This window comes from Orcinus orca, chromosome 12, assembly GCF_937001465.1.
Source record: "Orcinus orca chromosome 12, mOrcOrc1.1, whole genome shotgun sequence".
NCBI lineage: Eukaryota > Metazoa > Chordata > Mammalia > Artiodactyla > Delphinidae > Orcinus > Orcinus orca.
Genome location: NC_064570.1, coordinates 57,986,786 through 58,005,902, shown reverse-complemented (window position 1 = coordinate 58,005,902; position 19,117 = coordinate 57,986,786). Strand labels below are relative to the sequence as shown.

The window sequence follows — 19,117 nt, the reverse complement described above, 5'->3', positions numbered from 1 at the left end:
TAGAGTTCACTTAGTCTCAGTCATGTAGGCTTTACCTGCTACTTCTTCATGCTCATTTCACATGATGTTTACCCTGGCTAGACCTAATTTCTGGAAAGTTTCCCTGGTTGGGCCAAAGGGATTCAGCCAACCAAAGTTCACATGGACCAATTCTAGGTGAGAGCAACTATCAGTACCTATTCCTGAAATGAAGTCAACAAGAATCTAATAAACACCCACAACCAACTCAATTCTTCTGACAAAGAAATACGGTAAAAATAAATAAGTAAAATATGGAGAGTTCCAATAAATTGACCAAACAACAACGTTTTATTTATTGACTCTACAAGAGGATAAAGAGCAAACGATTCTACATTCAAATCCCCAACTGCATCTCCTGCATCTTGTGCTTTGTAAATAAATTTCCCTGTGTGTTTGTACGTAATTCACACAATTTAGAAAATAATGCTGTTTTAATACAAACACACATAATAAATATGTTTATTAGCTTCAAGATAACCACTGGGAGATTCCATTCAAGATCAAAAAATAAATAGCTTAAGTCAATAGCAAGATGACTGTAACTAAAATAGAAATATATATTTTAAAAGAACAGCTACATTCAAATGTTAGCCCTTTTGCCACATTTCCTGAGAGCTCCTTTTTTAACATTAGCAGTCAAAAGAGCGGCATTCTGTCAGGACCCCAAGACCTCTATGGATGGCAAATTTAACAGTTAAAAGATTGCACAAAGTGCTTTTATTCTGAGCCACATGTGAATTGGGCTCAAGCATAAAGGAAAAATAAATGGGAATTAGAGGGCAACTCACAGAGGCATTCCAGTTGGGGAGAGAATACCACCATTAAATCCCAAATGCAATTTACGAATACAGCATTTGAATTTTCTAAGTGTTTCTACAAAAAAAAAAGAAAGAAAGAAATGAGGCTAATGGAATTACATTGGAACCAGCCATTCAATCATAGACAATTTTGCTGACCAATGTCTCTGTACATCCAGTCCTGAGCTCCTGATCACATCTGTAATCTGGCCAAACTTTGAGTCCAATAAGAGAAATCTTTTTCCTTTTTGTTTTTTCTTCCCCTGGGTAGGCATAGAAGAGTCTGGTGATTTCAAGTACTCCATGTTTCACGGTCAAAGAGGATCAATTTGAAACAGCTGCCGGGGACATATGAAACAGAGAGGGGGCCTTGGAGATCATTTCAAATCATCTAGAACCACTTTGAAACTACTCACCACGTTGTCCACTCTTCTCCCTCCAGTGGCCTAATATGCACACCATAGCGAACAGGAGAAAAAGAAGTCTCCTTGGATAAGCTGCCAGACCAGTGAGGTTAAGTATCTCTGAAACAGATAATAAAATATTATTATTATTATTTCCGATAAAATTATTCTTTTCTATCAGGAACACATGAACACACACTATTGTATGACAATTTTTAACGTTTGCAATAGACAATCCAGTAGACCTCCCAACGGCTCTCACCTAAGACTAAATACACAGGCCCAATCTGTTTTCAAAGTTCTATGCATACAGTGCTCCTAAGAGGGCAACGAGCTCAGTTCCATACGGTGAAAAGAGTCACTCATTCATTCATCCACGGCATATGTTAAATTTCAGGTATACCAAGCAGTGGGAACTCAGTGTCTATCCTCAAAAACGAATACTGTCTAGTGAAGAGACAAAACGTGATAACAATTACGGCTCAAAATGAGAATCGGTATGCAACAGAATTTCCCCCGGTTTGACCGTCTGTGTGCTTCATCACTGAGGCTCCCCACACTGAGGCCCAAACACTTCCTCTCCCATCAGACACAGCTGCTGCTGCCACCCCTCCTGTAGGACAGAGTCTCCCCTGCCACTCTACCAGAGCTGCTTCTGTGACCAAGGCAGTGCACACTGCTCCTGCACACCTCTATGACCCTCACCCATCTCCCCTTGCCCAAAATCTCCTTAGTCAAGACCAGCCTGTGGCAGATTAAGAGGATATAACCCTCTCCTGTTTATGTTTCACCTTGTTGTAGACCCTAAAGAAATTTTACAGAATTTAGTGAAGTGGCACCTGCAGACCCGTAGGATTCAGACTCATCGGAATGAGGCCAATGTGCGTTTGGCCAGGAGACAAATCCAAGCCTCCAAGAGGCTCCTTGGAAAGACCTTGAGCCAGGCCACCCCACTGGCTGTGCAGACATCACCAAACCTGCCTGAATCTTGGAAAAGGACAGAGCTTGGCTTCTTTTCCCAGGAGGTTCCTTAGCCTCAATGGCAACACATTTCTATGGGGTCTCTCCCACCAGATCACAGACACATCTTGACAAGTATGACTCCCTCTTGGGCTCCAGTGAGGACAGCACCAGTGCAGATGTGGAGGAAGTACAGTGGGGCGCAGAAAAAGCAGCTGAGTCTGAAAAACGTCACTAAGGAGATAAGATTTGAGAAACGCATTGCACTTCATGAGTCAGACCATCATTGCGCACGTTGGAGGATGGAATCTCAGGAAAGTAGAGGAACGGCCAATTCAAAGACTTAGAGGAATGAAAAAAGTACTGTGTGTTCAGGGAAATACATGCTTGCTTGTGTGCTTGCTTGCTGAAGCACAATATTTGGCAGGAAAGAAGTAAGAGATGAGCCTGGAAACTAGTAAGGGTTTGATCATAAAGAGTCTTATATGCTACCTGAAAGAATCTGTTTTATCCTATTTTAGTTTTTTGTGGATTTGGGGGCTTGTGGTTTTTTTAAGCAAACATTTGAAGAGTTGAGCTGGATAATTATTTGATCATATTTACCCATTGGAAAGATCACTGTGCTAATAGTGGAGAAGGTGGATTTGAGGCTAGAGAGATTAGAATAGGAAGAGGCAGGAAGATCTATATGGAAGGGGCTACAGTTTTCGGGCAGGAGGTCATGAGATATTGTGGCAGACAGAATGCTGAGATGGCCCCAAAATTCCCACCCACAGGTGCACATTCCCTGTGAAACCCACTTCCCTTGAGTGTGAGGGAGGACTAAAAATATGATGGGTTTCATTCTGTGATACACCAAAGGTGAAGGAATTTTGCAGAGGTAATTGAAGTTCCTAATCAGTCGACTGTGAGTTACTCAAAGGGGAAATTATCCTGGATGGACCCAACTTAATCAGGTGAGCCCTTAAAAAAGTATATAGAGGTCAGAGACTGGAACCATCAGGGATACCCTCCTGCTGGCCTTGAAGAAACAAGCTACTCTGTTATGAGAAGGCCTACGAGAGGATCACATGGCGAGGATCTGCAGGAGCCTCTAGGCTCCTCCAGGTAGGAGGCAGCAAGCTGAAATCCTGACCCATATAAACTGTGAGGTAATAAATGTGTGTTGTCTTAAGCCTCTGAATTTGTGGCAGTTTTTCACGCAGCAATATAAAAAAGACAGATATACATAGCAGGAGACAAAGAAGTAGTAGATTCAGAAGAAAGCATTGACAGGAAGTAGAGTTTGAGCTGATGTGAGTGAAAGAATGACTCAGAAGTTACTGGCTGAGGTGGTAGATAGCCAGTTTTATTGTGGACATGTTGAGTTTGCTATAACTTGCTATAGGGCATTCAGGTGGCCAGGTCTAGAATTCTGTTGGATATAAGGACCTAACGCCAAAGGAAAGCCAAGGGTCAAGCCTGGTAAACAGGCCACATCTGAAGGGCCAGACAGAAAGTGGGAGCCAAAGGCTAGAGCCAAAGGAGACAGAGTAACCATGGTAGCCAACGAACACGGAGGATGGAAGCAGGCAGATGGGGAAGGGGCCTGAGGAAGCCACCTGCTGGTCTCTCAGGGACTCCACGTGCTTAGGTAACTGCTCCAGGGGGTTTTCTTCTGTGTTGTTATTGTCATTGATTTTAAGAAGCAAATCAAATCAGGCAGGGCCATGGTTAGGTTGTGATCACCAGGGCAAATGTAAGGAGAAAGGGAAGAAGAAGACTAAGGATGAAGCTCTCGGATGCATCCATGTTCAGATGACAGGAAGAGGAAGGGGAGTTTGCCATGAGACTGAGAAGGAGGGGCCTGAGAAGGAGGAGGAGAAAGAGGAGAGGCAGGTTTTCCTGGAAAACCCAGAAAAGGGGAAGTTTCCAGTGGACATGCTCACCAGTCTTGAAAGCCACCATATAAGGGGAGGGCGAGATGCCCATGAGGTAAAGCAATTACAACCAGTGGAATTTAATGTTAGCAGAAGTTTAAAGTTGAGTCCCAGTGGTCACTTTATGGCAAGTGCTTTACTTTCCTCATCTGTAAAATGAGAGTAATCAATGAGTGTGAAATACCCGCACTGCTTTCCTCCCAGGGTTAGAAATTCTCCCTCCCCTTCCACTCTGCTTCATAAAGGCTTGAATGTAGAGGAGCCAGCCCTTTCCACCACCTTGGGCCTAAGAAGACTGGGTCTCAACCTCAAACTGCCCTGAACTGCTTTGTTGGGTTCAAGCTAATTCCTTTTTTTTTTTTTTTTTTTTTTTCCGGTATGTGGGCCTCTCACTGTTGCGGCCTCTCCTGTTGCAGAGCACAGGCTCCAGACGCGCAGGCTCAGCGGCCATGGCTCACGGGCCCAGCCGCTCCATGGCATGTGGGATCTTCCCGGGCCGGGGCACGAACCCGTGTCCCCTGCATCGGCAGGCGGACTCTCAACCACTGCGCCACCAGGGAAGCCCATCCTTTCTGAAAGGAGAGGCTTGGAGACAAAAATGCTTGCCAACCATCTCTAATTGCCGAGAAGTATAAGAAGTTGAAATGCAGAAGAAGGGAACTTCACTCCTCTTTATTTCTTTTTTAAATTTTTATTGGAGTATTAGTTGATTTATAATGTCGTGTTAATTTCAGGTGCACAGCAAAGTGAATCAGCTATACATATACATATATCCACCCTTTTTTAGATTCTTTTCCCATATAGGTCATTACAGAGTATTGAGTAGAGGGAACCTCACTCCTCTTTAAAGACACATTGTCACTTTGTTTACTCAGCACTTGCTTTATTGGAAAACAGCTGAGAACCAAGAAACGAACAAAAGAGACCTCTAACAGCCACCTCTACACCACAGAACACACCCTCATTAGTGAGCTTTATCAGAAAGGATTTCTTAGGGTTCTTATTCTTACTTTTCCTCTTTGGAAATTCTAATAGGCTTGGTGATACGATTTCCAAATAAACAGCCCAATAAGAGCAGCAAATTATAAGAAAAAGAGGACTAGAAGAGGCACATCGATAACAGTAACCAGTGACAGCTGATGGCTTAACAGCAAGGATGGAAACAGGGGGGAAAATAACTATAGAAGGCAAACAAAAGAAGTAAAAATCACAGCAGTTTAGGATCATTTAGTGTAGAATAAAAACATTCTGCATACTACAACAGACCCCTGAGGGCACTAGAGCTCAGCATGATGGCATAAGCCATCATAAAAAAAGTTAAATTACATTTGCTTATAGTCTAAAAGGCAGAGATATTCATAATATACAATAACAATAAGAGGAGACTTATGGCTTGATCCACTTATTCTTTAATCGGTATTTCTTGAGGAGCAGCAATGTGCCTGGCACAAAAAAGTAAAGGAGAAAGAATGAGATGGTGGCTGTCTTGAGTAACTCTCAGTTATCTGGAAGCTCAGCTATTCTGAGAAAATCATTCCCTGAAAGGTGTCCTGTCCAGAGCCCTTAGAACATTTATTAAAATATCAAGGTTTAAAAATAGATAAATAAAATAAAATATCAAGGTTTTTGAAAAATCTAAACAATTCACACTTCCCTCATTGGCAAAACCAGGTCTATTTTACCTAGAATGAATTGACTACTTTTGCTGAAAAATAACAAGAAAATCTGAATATGATTCTCCCAGTACAACAGCTATCTACGCTATGGTTGTATATTAAAAAACACCTTCAGGAGCTCCAATGATTTTTAACAATAGTCAGGCAGGAGTGCTTCTGTGCACCCAGAGTGCATGCTATTTGTTTTATGTCATTAATGTAAGCCCCAAAAGTGTTGAAGTTAAAACCAACAGGTCACTTAGATCCAGGGGAAAAAAACCTAGCTCTTTCTGATCAGTATCTTACACCAGTTTTTGGAATCCCACAAAGTAAAATCTAAACCAGTGTTTCCAAACTATAGGTAGACCAGTTATATTAGAATTCCAAACTTCTGGGCCCCATTACAGATCTACTGGGACAGAATCTCCATATTTTTTAAAACCTCTGCAGGTAATGCTAACATGCAACCAGAACCGCTTATGGCTCTAATATTCTACTGTTTTCAATGTATCTTACACCAAACAAATAAAAGACAATTTCCCCATAAATACTATAGTCCAAATTCAATGAAAAGAAAATCCCAGATGTTCTATATTAGATTTTAATCTTGTAACTAAAGAGAAAATAACATTAACAAGGGAAATAAAATTCATGGTATTTTTTTCATAATTTTGAGGTTTACAGATTAGAAAAGTGAGGAACTAAGTTAAAAAGTTTCAAACACAATTATATTTTGGCTACATCATCTTTGTATCATCATGTATGAACCCTCGGGGTATTAATAATCAAGTCAAAGGAAATCCGAAACTTTTGCTGGAAAAACAGAATTTCAAAAAAAGCTTGTCAGTCTTTAGGAACAATGCCAGGTGTCTTTCTCTTTCTCTCTCTCTCACTTTGGTGCTGTTTAAATTTCCTGCTTTTGCAAGCCCAGATATAATATGAGGATGAAAGAAGAAACATGTAGAAGCCAGAAATAGTCTCATTACATAGAATTTAGGGACCCTGTGGAACGTAACAGGTTAGAGAGAGTGACATTATATGTAATTAAGATGTCTAGGGTTAATTTCAGTCCCCAGGGGACAGATGCAAAATATATAACTATTAATAGCAATGGTTAAATAACAATAATACAAGTTCTTCTTGTATTATTAGATCCCAGAGTTGGGGGTTTTTTTTGTTTGTTTTTGTTTTTTGGGTTTGTTTTTTTTTTTTAAGGATAAGTTACTATTATTTGGAAAACTCCAAGAACAAGTTGAGTAAAGGGAAAGTTACTTGACGTAGGACCAAATATTATCTTCTAAGCTAGAGGGCCAGATGGTCCCACACATGATTTTTGCTTCTCTCAAGGAGAAGATAAGTTTCCCCTACTCTCCTTTCTTATCAGGAACAAATTGAAAGACTTAACAGACTAGGAAGCTGTGGTGACCAGTGTATATGCTGGGTTTTGGCAGGCCAGAGAATCTAGTCTGTCCTTTCCTGGTTTGGTAAAAATTTTGTAGAAGCTCTCCCTGGACATTTGGTGTGATGAACAAATTGGCAAACCAACGTGTACCCTCTATACACAGAGCATTGTTTTGGGAGCCGAGGGAGATAGGTATCTTAACACTGTATGAGGCAGGATTCTGTCCTCAAGGAAATTAAAATATAGCTGGGGAAAAAAAATCCACAAACATCAATTAGGGAATTGTATGCCATAATTCATGATTAAGTAAAAAATTAATGTCATAGCTGTTCAGAGAAGGCGAACTAAAATGAGACTAATTGGGAAAGACTTCATGGAATTAATGCACTTGGGCTTTGAAGGATGCTACCAGAACTAGTCTCAAGTGGTTATGCAAGTGAAAGAATTGGTACTTGTATATGGAATTACATGTATGTAAAAAACTTTATGGTTTTCTTTTTCCCTCTTTTTATTTGTCTTTATTAATTTAAAAAAAAGATGGAGACTTTTTGCCCTTGGCCATGACTTAGAAATGTATATAAAATGCGGTTGACGATTTAACAGATTTAGTGACATGTTCTTAGACAATCTTCAGTTCTTCCTAGATTTGGAGAAGCAGCAAACTTGAAACAGTAAGTAGGAGAAAAATGGGGAGGCTGCTGTAATTAGACCAGCTGATACCAGAGAGTAGCAACTACGAATAATAACGGATGAAGCAGAACCCTGAAGGCTCAACAGTCTGGGCCCATTTAACACTGAGAAAATACAACCATACTCTTCTCATCCACCCACCCCGAATTGCCCCAGAATGCAACCATCATAGCTCCTGGAATGCACTTTCTCTACCGATACCAATCTCTTTTTTAAAAAAGAAAAAAAAGGAAGAAAAATCGAAAGAGGGGGAAATACAGGGGGAAAGTTCATTTATTTGTTTACATAAGAATTTTTTTATTGAGCAACTACAACTGCTTTAAGTACTAGAGACACAGCTGTGAACAAAAGAAACAAATTTCTTACAGTTTTGTGCCAATGGGAAAAACAATTCTCCATCTTATGATTTTTAAAAAGAATGAGATAAACAAAGCTTCAAATATAACTTAGGTCCATTCCCCATGGGTTAGTGAAAGTCAACCTAGATTTTTTTTTTTTAATCTATCCTACACCACCTCTCTGACACTGAGTCTAGATCTGTAGCCTTTGCCTGCGGATTCTTTTTCAGGAAGACCCCTCCTTGTCTCTAGTTAGCAATCACTCTTCTGCTTTCTGGATCTGGCCTTCCTTGCCCCTTCTCCATCTCTCTTACCTGCAATAGAGGTTTTCTTTTCCTCGATTCCCCCATTTTGTTTGTTTTCCCCAAACTCCAAAAGGTCATACACCTAGGCGATTGTGAAAGCCAAAAGTCAGTTACATGATTCCTTCCTCCAGACCAAGGGTCTGAGGAACTAAGAACTAAGCTTCTTGTTAGCCTCTCAAGACCGGTTCCCACCCTGGGCAGGAGTCACAAATGACATTGCTGAATCATGGCCTAAGGGACATTCAGGAACTAAAAACAGGTATTCTGGTTTGTGAGATTGTTCTTTCAAAAGAGAAACTTAAAACCCTTTTCTTTTCTTTAATGAATGATTCTCGTTTTGCTCTGAGACTGCAGCTCCTGTTTTATTTTCAGTTGTCTTTTTCCATAACTCCTTTTAGAAATAAAAATGGGAAACGTTACCTAGCCCCTAGGAAGAAATATGTACATACATTTAAAAAGCAGTTTCATGCAACCTTAATAACCTGAATTCTATTTCCCTTTCCGTACATGATGGATGAAATTACTTTGATTATGCTGGCTTTCCAATTACTCATTCATGCCAAGAAAGCTAGCCCTTGAAACCTCGTCACCTTGTTTATTTCTTTCCCACCTTGCCCTTCACAATCAGAAAATCAAAGAGCACTGGAGCCGGAAGGAGCTTCCATGATCCCCAAAGGAAGGATTAAACTTAAAAGTCATACATATTGATTGACCTGAGTTTTCTAAAATTAAACCCAAGTAAAAATTTCAATACCAATTTTTAAGCTGTAAAAACTGATTTGGAGTTACAGAGTTTTGAGTCATATGAAAGGCTTGGTAAATATATAACCTGGTTGCCAAAGGGTTTCTACTTAATATACCAGGAAATTATTTATTCCCATGTGTTCACTTTATTCCTTAATCCAAATCAGTGATTTTCAAATTGTGCTCCTTTGGAGTCTGAGGGTCTATCACACACAGAAGTGAAAGGGGACCAGTTTTGGAGGCCCTACATGCTCTGTCCCTGCTTTGACCAGAGACTTTCCCCTTTTTCTCTCTTAGGGTTGGGTTATCAAGTACGAGTTCATACAAATAAAGTTTTCTGCTACTACCCAAAAAGGAAAAATAAATTTGAAAAGGAAATGAACTTACACAAGTAATGGTACACAAAAAAATACAAACAGTCAACCATAATCATTTTCTCACAGACAGTTAGACTGGGGCTAGCAATTGGTCCTGGAATAAGCATCGGGTTGGCCTTCTGCTGTATAATTCTCCTTGACTGGCTTTTCACTACCAAGCACCAGGGCTCACCACCAACTGCCCCAGGGGCCAACTCCATAGCCATAGGCATCCTGGCTACTTAGATACAGCTCTGCTAATCTGCTTGTAGTTGATGGTTGCAAGTTCACATATTCATTCAACAAACACATAGTGAAGGGCTCAAAGACAAAGACATGACGCCCAGAAGCAACAAATTTTTAGTCTAATGGGGAGACAGATAAGCAAAATTTATAATTCAATTATGGTATATAAAAGCAGGATGACCATTATTTTAATGGGAGATGTACAAGGTGTGGTGAAAGCTGGGAAGCAGCACGCCGTAGAAGAGTCAGGGAAGGCCTCACAAAGAGCCTCAGCAGCATTTCAGGGGAAAGCACAAAATATGAAGCAGGGAGGGGGAAGACTTGGCTGGATAGGCAAGCAAGAGCCACGTTAGGAAGCGTCACGCCATACGGAGGACTCACATGGTCTATCCTGTAGGAAATGGGAAGCCAATACGCCATTCACCTAGCATTATTGAATAATGGATAACTTCCTCATTTCCCCAGCAGTTTTTTTTTTTCCTCCTTTATCCCATTCATGTCAGCAAATATTTTTTGAGTCCCAGCTCTGGGCCAATCACTGCTCCGGCCATAAAGAAACTTTGAAGTCATCTAAATCCTCTGAGACTCCAGATCTGCTGCCAGCCACACCCCCAGCAGGGCTTTTGGGCTAAGCCACCCCTGGGATGTTTGCTCCAACTGCCCAGTCATTTCCTTGGCATCTCGTATGGGGATTTTCCACCAGGAATCAGCAATGGAATTTTTTTTTAACATCTTTATTGGAGTTTAATTGCTTTACATTGTTGTGTTAGTTTCTGCTGTATATCAAAGTGAATCAGCTATACGTATACATATATCCCCATGCAATGGAATTTTTTTAACTGCAGAACTAGATAACATAAGTAAGGAAAAGAGTTTAAAAGGAGGCTCTTGACAACATTTAAAATAGCTGCTCAGCATTGAAAATCAGCTTACGGGATGGCAAATGCAAATGTGAGAGCTCAGACAGGCCCAGCTCAGTTTTGCAAATCCTTTGGTAATGAAAATAGATCCGCACTTTAATTTTTCAAACCATAAACCTCCCCGAAGCAAGTAAGAAAAGAGAAGAAACATAAGGGAAATGTTCTACAAAGGAAGTGGATTTTGCATTTGATGTGTGGATGGAACGCAGTCAGGACAGAAGTGCCAAACACTGTGAAGTGGGCTCAGTCACGGCTGGTACCCCCAGGTCCATTCCAGTTGGGAGCATCCCTTTCCAAAGTCCAGGATCATCTCATCTCCTTTCCATCCCCAACTATCACATCAAACCTTGCTCTCTGGAAAGGAGACAGTACCTTCATGAACACTAAGGTATAAATGACAGCTTTAAAATGCCACTTCTTCCGTAGGGTATTTGCATTTTAACAGAGTCTAAAACCTCAAGCCAAAGGGAAACCCCTATGAATGTGAACATATGAAAACAGTTTGCAATGAGTTTTTTTGCTGTTTCTCCACAGACTCAAAAGTTACCTGGCAGAGAGCAGCTGCTTGATTATTCAACAAGGGAGAAGCTGAGATTTACAAACCATCAAGTTCAGACCTAGTGTACTTTCTTGGCAGAAAAATAAAACGAGGGGCAGCGCACGTGGCTTCTCCAGGGCTGAGCTCCTGCCCAGTCCCCCAGCAGCCCCTCAGGTGGCTTCACAGTGAGTTTTGAGACGCTGTACCTCGCTGTGGATGCTTTCTTCTGAATTCCAAAAGAAGGATTTCCAACACACTCTGACGACAGAGCATCTCAGCAACTGCCCTGCATCCGCGGAGCCCTCGCTAACAAGTCTTGAACTCAGGCCCCCTGTGGAGGGGTGAGTTGGGGGGCAGGGTTCTTCCTGAGATGCTCTCTCTCGGCCCTAGAAGAGAGGTGATAGCTGCTCCTGGTATCTGCTACTCCTATTTCTTCACATTCTCTTTACACTTGTTAGCTAATCCCTCATTGCTCCAACCCCCTATTGAAATCAATAATTCTTTATATTAAGCTTTTCCTGTTCAAATTAACTAAATAAAGCACTTTTTTATTGTCTTGAACTTGATAAGTTACCAAACTCTTCTCCCCTCCCCCTGCTCCGGTTCCCTACCCCACCAGCATAAGATGTGATTCCTTCTGCCAAGAGATTCAGACAAAGCCAGAATACCTAGTTTTATGGCCCTTGTACAGTTTCTTGACATATAAAATCACCAAAGGCACTGCCTCAAGGCAATGTTTCTGAGTGTCTTACTTTCCTCATGGCTTATAAGCTGAAAGAAATTCAAATATCCCAAATTTCAAGGGGTGAGGATGTAAACTTACTTGCTAGATCAGTTCTTGGTCTTTCCTAGGTTGTAGAAAGTCTAGGGAAATAGTCCATGAGGTAGGAAAACGAAATGAAACAAGAAGCCTAAGTTTATCTGCCTGATATATGCTGAAGAACTCAAGAAATGAGGAAGACAGAAGAACAAAGCATCCTGAATGTTGGAGAAAGTCATCATAAAGAGCGGGGGGGGGGGCCTTCCCTGGTGGGTGCAGTGGTTGAGAATCCACTTGCCAATGCAGGGGACACGGGTTCAAGCCCTGGTCCAGGAAGATCCCACATGCCGCAGAGCAACTAAGCCGGTGTGCCACAACTACTGAGCCTGCACCCTAGAGCCCACGAGCCACAACTACTGAAGTCCGCGCACCTAGAGCCCGTGCTCCGCAACAAGAGAAGCCACTGCAATGAGAAGCCCACGCAACACAATGAAGAGTAGTCCCCGCTCAACACAACTAGAGAAAGCCTGCACGCAGCAACAAAGACCCAACACAGCCAAAAATAAATAAATAAATAAAGTAAATTTTTTTAAAAAGAGAGATTTAGAATCTTAGAGATTTAGAAATTTTCAAGGAGATCTTAATAAGTAGTACTCTAAATTATAAATGTAATCTCTCTTTAATCCTTGAAGAGATACAAGTGAAGATTGAAATTACTTTTTCTTATGGTTGCTGGACTGTTTCTTAAAGTATGAGGCAAGCCACATGGGTTCCCGTCATATTAGTTGTTCTAATACTTCAAAATGCTTATTCTTTCAATAACCCTACAAAGTGCCCTAAAATTCTACTTCTGAACCTAGGAGATTAACTTTCCCAATTATGATCATATTTAACCTTTATCAACTGAGCCGAAACACCTGTAATCCCTCCAAAGAAAGAGCCTACTTTCCAACCAAGGTATCTGTGTCAGGGATTGATGGTCATCACTCTTATATGTCAGTCAGTAAACCTCTCTCTAGAGTTTGGATGGGGTTCCTTCAACATGACAAACACTTTCTCAGCTAATTGGTAAAGATTATCTCTGAATAACAAAGATCATCCTACATGCAAACACTAGGGAATCATCCCCACATGCCAGACCTTGCCAGTGACCCAAGTTTGTTTCAAACTAGTTCAATGAGCATGTAGTGAACCAATATAAATCTAACTCTACTAAGAATAATAGTGGGATTTGTTCCACTTACTTTGTTTCTAAAAGCATATAGGGTGTGACCCATACATCCTCTGATGCCTTTTGCTTTTTGTCTTTCTGTATTTGTTTCCTAGCCTGGTACTCAAGCAGGTGTTCTGCCCATGACCTAAAAAAGGGTGGCATCTCGAATCTGCCTGCCAATGCGGGGGACACGGGTTCGAGCCCTGGTCTGGGAGGATCCCACATGCCACGGAGCAACTGGGCCCGTGAGCCACAATTACTGAGCCTGCGCTCCGCAACAAGAGAGGCCGCGATAGTGAGAGGCCCGCGCACCATGATGAAGAGTGGCCCCCGCTTGCCACAACTAGAGAAAGCCCTCACACAGAAACAAAGACCCAACACAGCCATAAATAGATAAATAAATAAGGGTGGCATCTCTCCTGCTTTACTTCCACCAGCCCTCAATATCCACAGAGTCCCAGTTTCAACCCAACATTAAAACTCTTTCAACCTGGTTTCCCCCCACACTGGGTTCTCTCATCCAAATCACATCTTTCTGTACTGCCCACAACCGGTTGTTTTCTTTGAACTACCTCTGCTGTATCATATCATACAGACTTAAAAGTAGATGATCCCTCCCTCCACTTTTCCTGACAAGGAGTAGCAGTTTGTTTTGTTTCTTACAATCCCATTAATCCACGGTCTTCCTCACCCCTAGCATGGAGCCAGGCCATTATTGTCAGTTCCCCACTATGTTTATCATTTTAAACCAAAACCTCTCATTTTATGCCATCGTTATGATTCTCCAAAACCCCTTCACCAAAATAAGTATATAGTTCATCCTGAGGCTGATGCTACCCAACTGCTCCTGCGTTTCTCCACTTCAAAAGGTAAGCATGGTAAAAACGTTAAAAAAAAAAAAAAAAAGATTAGTAAAAAAAAGAAAAAAGATAAGGATGGGATGCAGGGAAAGCTTTGAGAACAAGTCAATGCATTTTTTGGCCCCAACTCAGAGATTCCTGTGGCAAACCCTGCTGATTGGCTGATGCAACATCCATACCCAATTTCTTGCTCCTTTGGTCCTTTCTACTATAGAACATGGAACGAGTCAGTATGTACTTTTCCAGGCTTTTCTACAAGTAGGGTTAACCATGTAACATAGATCTGTCCAATAAGATGTAGTAGAAGTCAGCCGAGGTGAGGATGGTCCTGGGAAAGCTTTTGGTTTCCTGATAAGAGAGGCAAATATAGCTGGCCTTGCCCAACCCCCCATCTTTCTGCTTTGAAGGTAAGTGCAATATCTGATGTTGGAGCAGCCATTTTGGGGCTAGGAGGAAACAAGGACAACGGAAAGCTGACCGTGACATTGTCAAGCTGCTGAACCAACTCTAGCAGCTGCCTGCTTCCCTGACCCTTTGTTACGTGAGCCACTGTAAACTGAGTTTCCTGTCACATGCAGGCCAAAACATTCCTACTTAACATACAGGGCCACCAAATGTCTTGCCAGAGCTACCTTTAAAAGTTTCTTCATCCTTTTCCCACTTTGAGAAAGAGGTTTTATTTAATAGTCTTTATTTTCCTGAAGAGTAAATTATCCTTTTTTCCATTTCATCATGATACCACAAAGGAATAAATTTTTTAGAGTTTGTGTGCTTATGAATTTAGTGGTATCTATCACTACCTGACATTATGTTATTTAATTACTGTAATTATATTTATTGTTCATTAATCCATTAAAGTTGCTGCCAATATATTGATTAATTTTACTCTATGTCATAAACATATTTTACTCAAAATTAATATCATATTGTATATGTTACATTTTATTGATAATATATCATTATATTATCATACTATATAATATGTTGTCTACTTATTGTTTTTCTTTCTCACTGAAATAAAGACAGTGCCTAGAATAGTGCCTGGCACCAAGTAGCCATAGAGTAAATATTTCGTTAATAAATAAATGAATCTTACTTTAAAAAATACTTATTTAGGGCTTCCCTGGTGGCGCAGCGGTTGAGAGTCCGCCTGCCGATGCAGGGCACACGGGTTCGTGCCCCGGTCCAGGAAGATCCCACATGCCGCGGAGCGGCTGGCCCCGTAAGCCATGGCCGCTGAGCCTGCGCGTCCGGAGCCTGTGCTCCGCAACGGGAGAGGCCACAGCAGTGAGAGGCCCGCGTACCACAAAAAAAATAAATAAAAATTAAAAAACAAAAATACCTATTTAAAATTAGTCTGTTTCAGGCAAAAAAAAAATCAATGGGTGTGTTATTAAGGGGTCCGTTTAAATGAGGGGTTCAGCTTGACATCCTACAGAAGGAGCCTTTGAAATGACGGTAATTAGTTTTTAAAATAAATTACATTTTTTGCTATTTAAATTCCCACAGGCAATTAGACTGCTGTTTTAAAAATGAGAGTCTGGGAAGATGTCTCTTTGGTAGACTCCTGTTTTGACCATGGTCCTTCTTAAACCTCATGTCTGGGGCACAAAGTCAAAACATACCTTCTCTTCAGCCTCAGGAATCAGAAGCAAGATGCTGACCCACACTTTTGCCAGTTAGTTTCCGAATCCCATTCAAAGATCCCTTTATGACTAGCGTCACCTCAAAATGTATACCCTCTGTTTTCCTCTATGCTGCACAATTTAAATAAACAAAATCTTCATGAACGTTTTTTAAGTCCTCTCTGCTGAAAAGCAAAAAAAAAAGAGTGTCTGGTAGCATGTGGTCTTTCTCATGTCAAACAATTAATGTTAAAAATTACCCATGTTTCTCTTAAGGGCCCTTCCCACCTCTGGAAATTGAGCAGATCTTCCAGCATGAATGCTGGCCAGCCCAGAGGTCATCCACAAAGGGAGGATTATGGCTTCATCACCAGAGAGGAGTTCTTCACGGCCGATGCCGGATCGGTGAGTGGCTCTGCCTGCCAATGCAGGACTCACGTCAGCTATCGCTCTTACCCAGATTTGCCCAATAGGGCACCGCTGACCACTTTCCAGAGCCTGAAGGCTTCACTCGGTGCACACAGGAAAAGCAGAGTCCAGCATGACGAGCTCTGAGCCACGTCATCTGTCACCCAGAACAAAGCCCACTGCAGGTTCCACTGTGGAACTCTGCTCAGTGGACTTGAAGGCCAGGCTCCAGCCAATTCAACTCCCAGGGCAGAAAGGTGCTCCCCAGAGGTAAGTAGTTAAAGACCTTGGATTTGTTATCCACCACCGCAGAACAAAATTATCACAAACCTAGCAGCTCAAAGCACCGCACATCTATCATCACATAGTTTTGATGTGTCAGGAATTTGGGCACAACTTGGCTGGGTCCTCTACCTCAAGAGGCTGCAATCACATGTCAGCCAAAGCTTATCTGAAGGCTCAGCTGGGGAAGGATCCACTTCCAAGCTCACACGGTTGTTGGCAAGATTTAGCACCTTGCAGGCTGTTGGACTGAGAGCCTCAGTTCCTTGCTGGCTTACCTGCCAGGAGCCTCCTTCAGTTCCATGTGGGCCTTTCCATAAGTCTGATCACAATAGGGCAGCTCGATTCATCAGACTGCAAGGAAGAGTCACTCCAGCCACACACTCAGGCTTCAGTCTTCATCTTCTTTTCCCACACATTCAGTAAGTCAGTCAGTACGTCCTACTCATTCTAACACTGAAGTGTCTCTCAAATCTGTCTCCTCTCCACTCCAAATGCTAAGATTCAAACACTCAACATCTCTCTACAGAACTGTCTCCATAGCTTTCAAATGGGTCTCTCTGGCCCAGTGGGAGGTTAGTAAAGGCCCTGATTTGTAGAATTTGCTGATTTCTATAGTAAAAATACTCCCACCCTGGCTCATTTCTAGCTACAAGTGTGACACCACAATGACAGTGCTGGGGAGAGAAGCCCAGCAGCACACCATTATATAGTGTTTCCACCATACAGATACAGTGCACATAGATAACCTCAAGAGCATAGGTAATGGTAAAATGCAGCAAGATAATTAGGAAGTGATACGCTTTGTGCGTGTATTGTCTTTGTTTTCAATATAACTTAATAGTAACTTTATATAATTTAATATTTAATAACATCCATGTTCAATAACCCACTCAGAAAATTCCTGAAAACCTAACAATTGGCTCTCACATCTGATACATACCCTCTCCAACACACCACAGCCGGGTCCCTTGTCTCTTGCACTCAAGTTGTTCTTCAAAGCACAGCAGACAGACATTTCAACACAAATCCAGTCATGTCACTGTCCCTGCTCTTTTTGGTGGTTTCTCATACCTACGGCTCTGACCATGGGTCATCCTCTGACCACACCTATGGCTCCAACTGCATTTTAGTTCACCATCAAACATGAATGGTAATAACAGCAGTAACAGAACCTAACAATGACAGTATTGACATTTACTCCGTGCTAAGTCCTTAGCATGCATGTATTACATCACTTAATCTGTACAACAATCATATGAACTAGCTACTCTTAGCCTCCCCATTTTACAGATGAGGAAAATGAAGTGTGTCTCAGTGACCTGTAAAAGTTCACACACAGCATAAGAAATGGAGCTGGTCTAAAAATAAAACCCGGACCCTTAGGACTAAAATAGTCTCATCAATTCAATACTCTCTACAGGCACTGTGTTCCTCCTGTCTTTACCCCATTGCACTTTTTTTCCCTCTATTTAAAATGCCACATCACCACTGACCCCAGTACCACATCACTCCACCCTTCTCACGCTGCTACTCTAAGTACCTAGTTCAATGGTAATCTAAACTGGGAGGCAAGAGAAACTGAGAGGCTCAAGAGTGTCCAGCCAACACTGAGAGTCCAGTAACACTGGGATCAGTGCTTATTTGGGGCCATGAGGCTTTCCCAGCAAATAAATAAATAAATAAAAATAAACCAAAAAATTGTTTGATCCAAATGCCAAGGCACAAAGGAAACAGCTAAGGTGTCTCACAGTTGAAGCAGTCAAAATATATTTGTTAAAATGGGGTCTGGCTAACTATCCCTTCTTAAGCTACCATTAAATTAGCTAACATGAAAGTGACAAAGACAGGGAGAGAAAGAAAGAGAACTAGAGGGGAGGGAAGGGGAATGGAAGAGGAGATGAGAGGAAGGGAGGAGAGAGGAGAGGAGAGGACAAAACACATAATGTCATCCATCACTTAACTTACAGATAGCTTACTGCCGAGATCTGTGTGGCAGGTAGATGTCTCAAATACTACAGTAGTCCCCCCTTATTTGCAGGGGATACATTCCAAGACCCCCAGTGGATGCCTGAAACCACAGATAGTACAGAACCCTATATATACTATGTGTTTTTTTCTATACATACACAGCTACGATAAAGTTTAACTTATAAATTAGGCATGGTAAAAGATTAACAACAAGAACTAAGAATAAAGTAGAACAATTGTAACAATATACTGTAATAAAAGTGATGTGAATATGGTCTCTCTCTCTAAACATCTTGTACTGTACTCACCCTTCTTCTTGTGATAATATGAGATGATAAAATTCCTACCTGATGAGATGAAGTGAGGTGAATGATGTAGCATTAAGCTACTATCGATCTTCTGACCATATGTCAGAAGGAAGATCATCTGGCTCCAGTGATCCTGAATCCCTGAGTCATGATGATGTCAATGGTTGATGTTAGGAGCAGACAACGTCAATGGCTGGGGATGCCAGGCAGGACCCAATGAGACGGAATGAGATTTCATCACGCTACTTAGAACAGCACACAATTCAGAACTTACACGATTGTATATTTCTGGAATTTCACATTTAATATTTTTGGACCACAGTTGCCCACAGGTAACTGAAACTGCAGAAAGTGAAACCACGGATAAGGGGGTACTACTGTAATCTAAATGCCCA

At 41.5% G+C, this 19,117-nt stretch overlaps 1 long non-coding RNA gene across 1 annotated transcript in view; it reads right to left on the bottom strand.

Annotated features, from left to right (window-relative positions):
• LOC117199385 (uncharacterized) overlaps positions 1-19,117 on the bottom strand; it is a 50,681-nt gene that overhangs the window by 7,313 nt on the left and 24,251 nt on the right. The window contains exon 2 of the long non-coding RNA XR_004480613.1: positions 1,235-1,342. This is a non-coding gene — a long non-coding RNA (uncharacterized LOC117199385). The remainder of the gene's footprint in view (positions 1-1,234; positions 1,343-19,117) is intronic.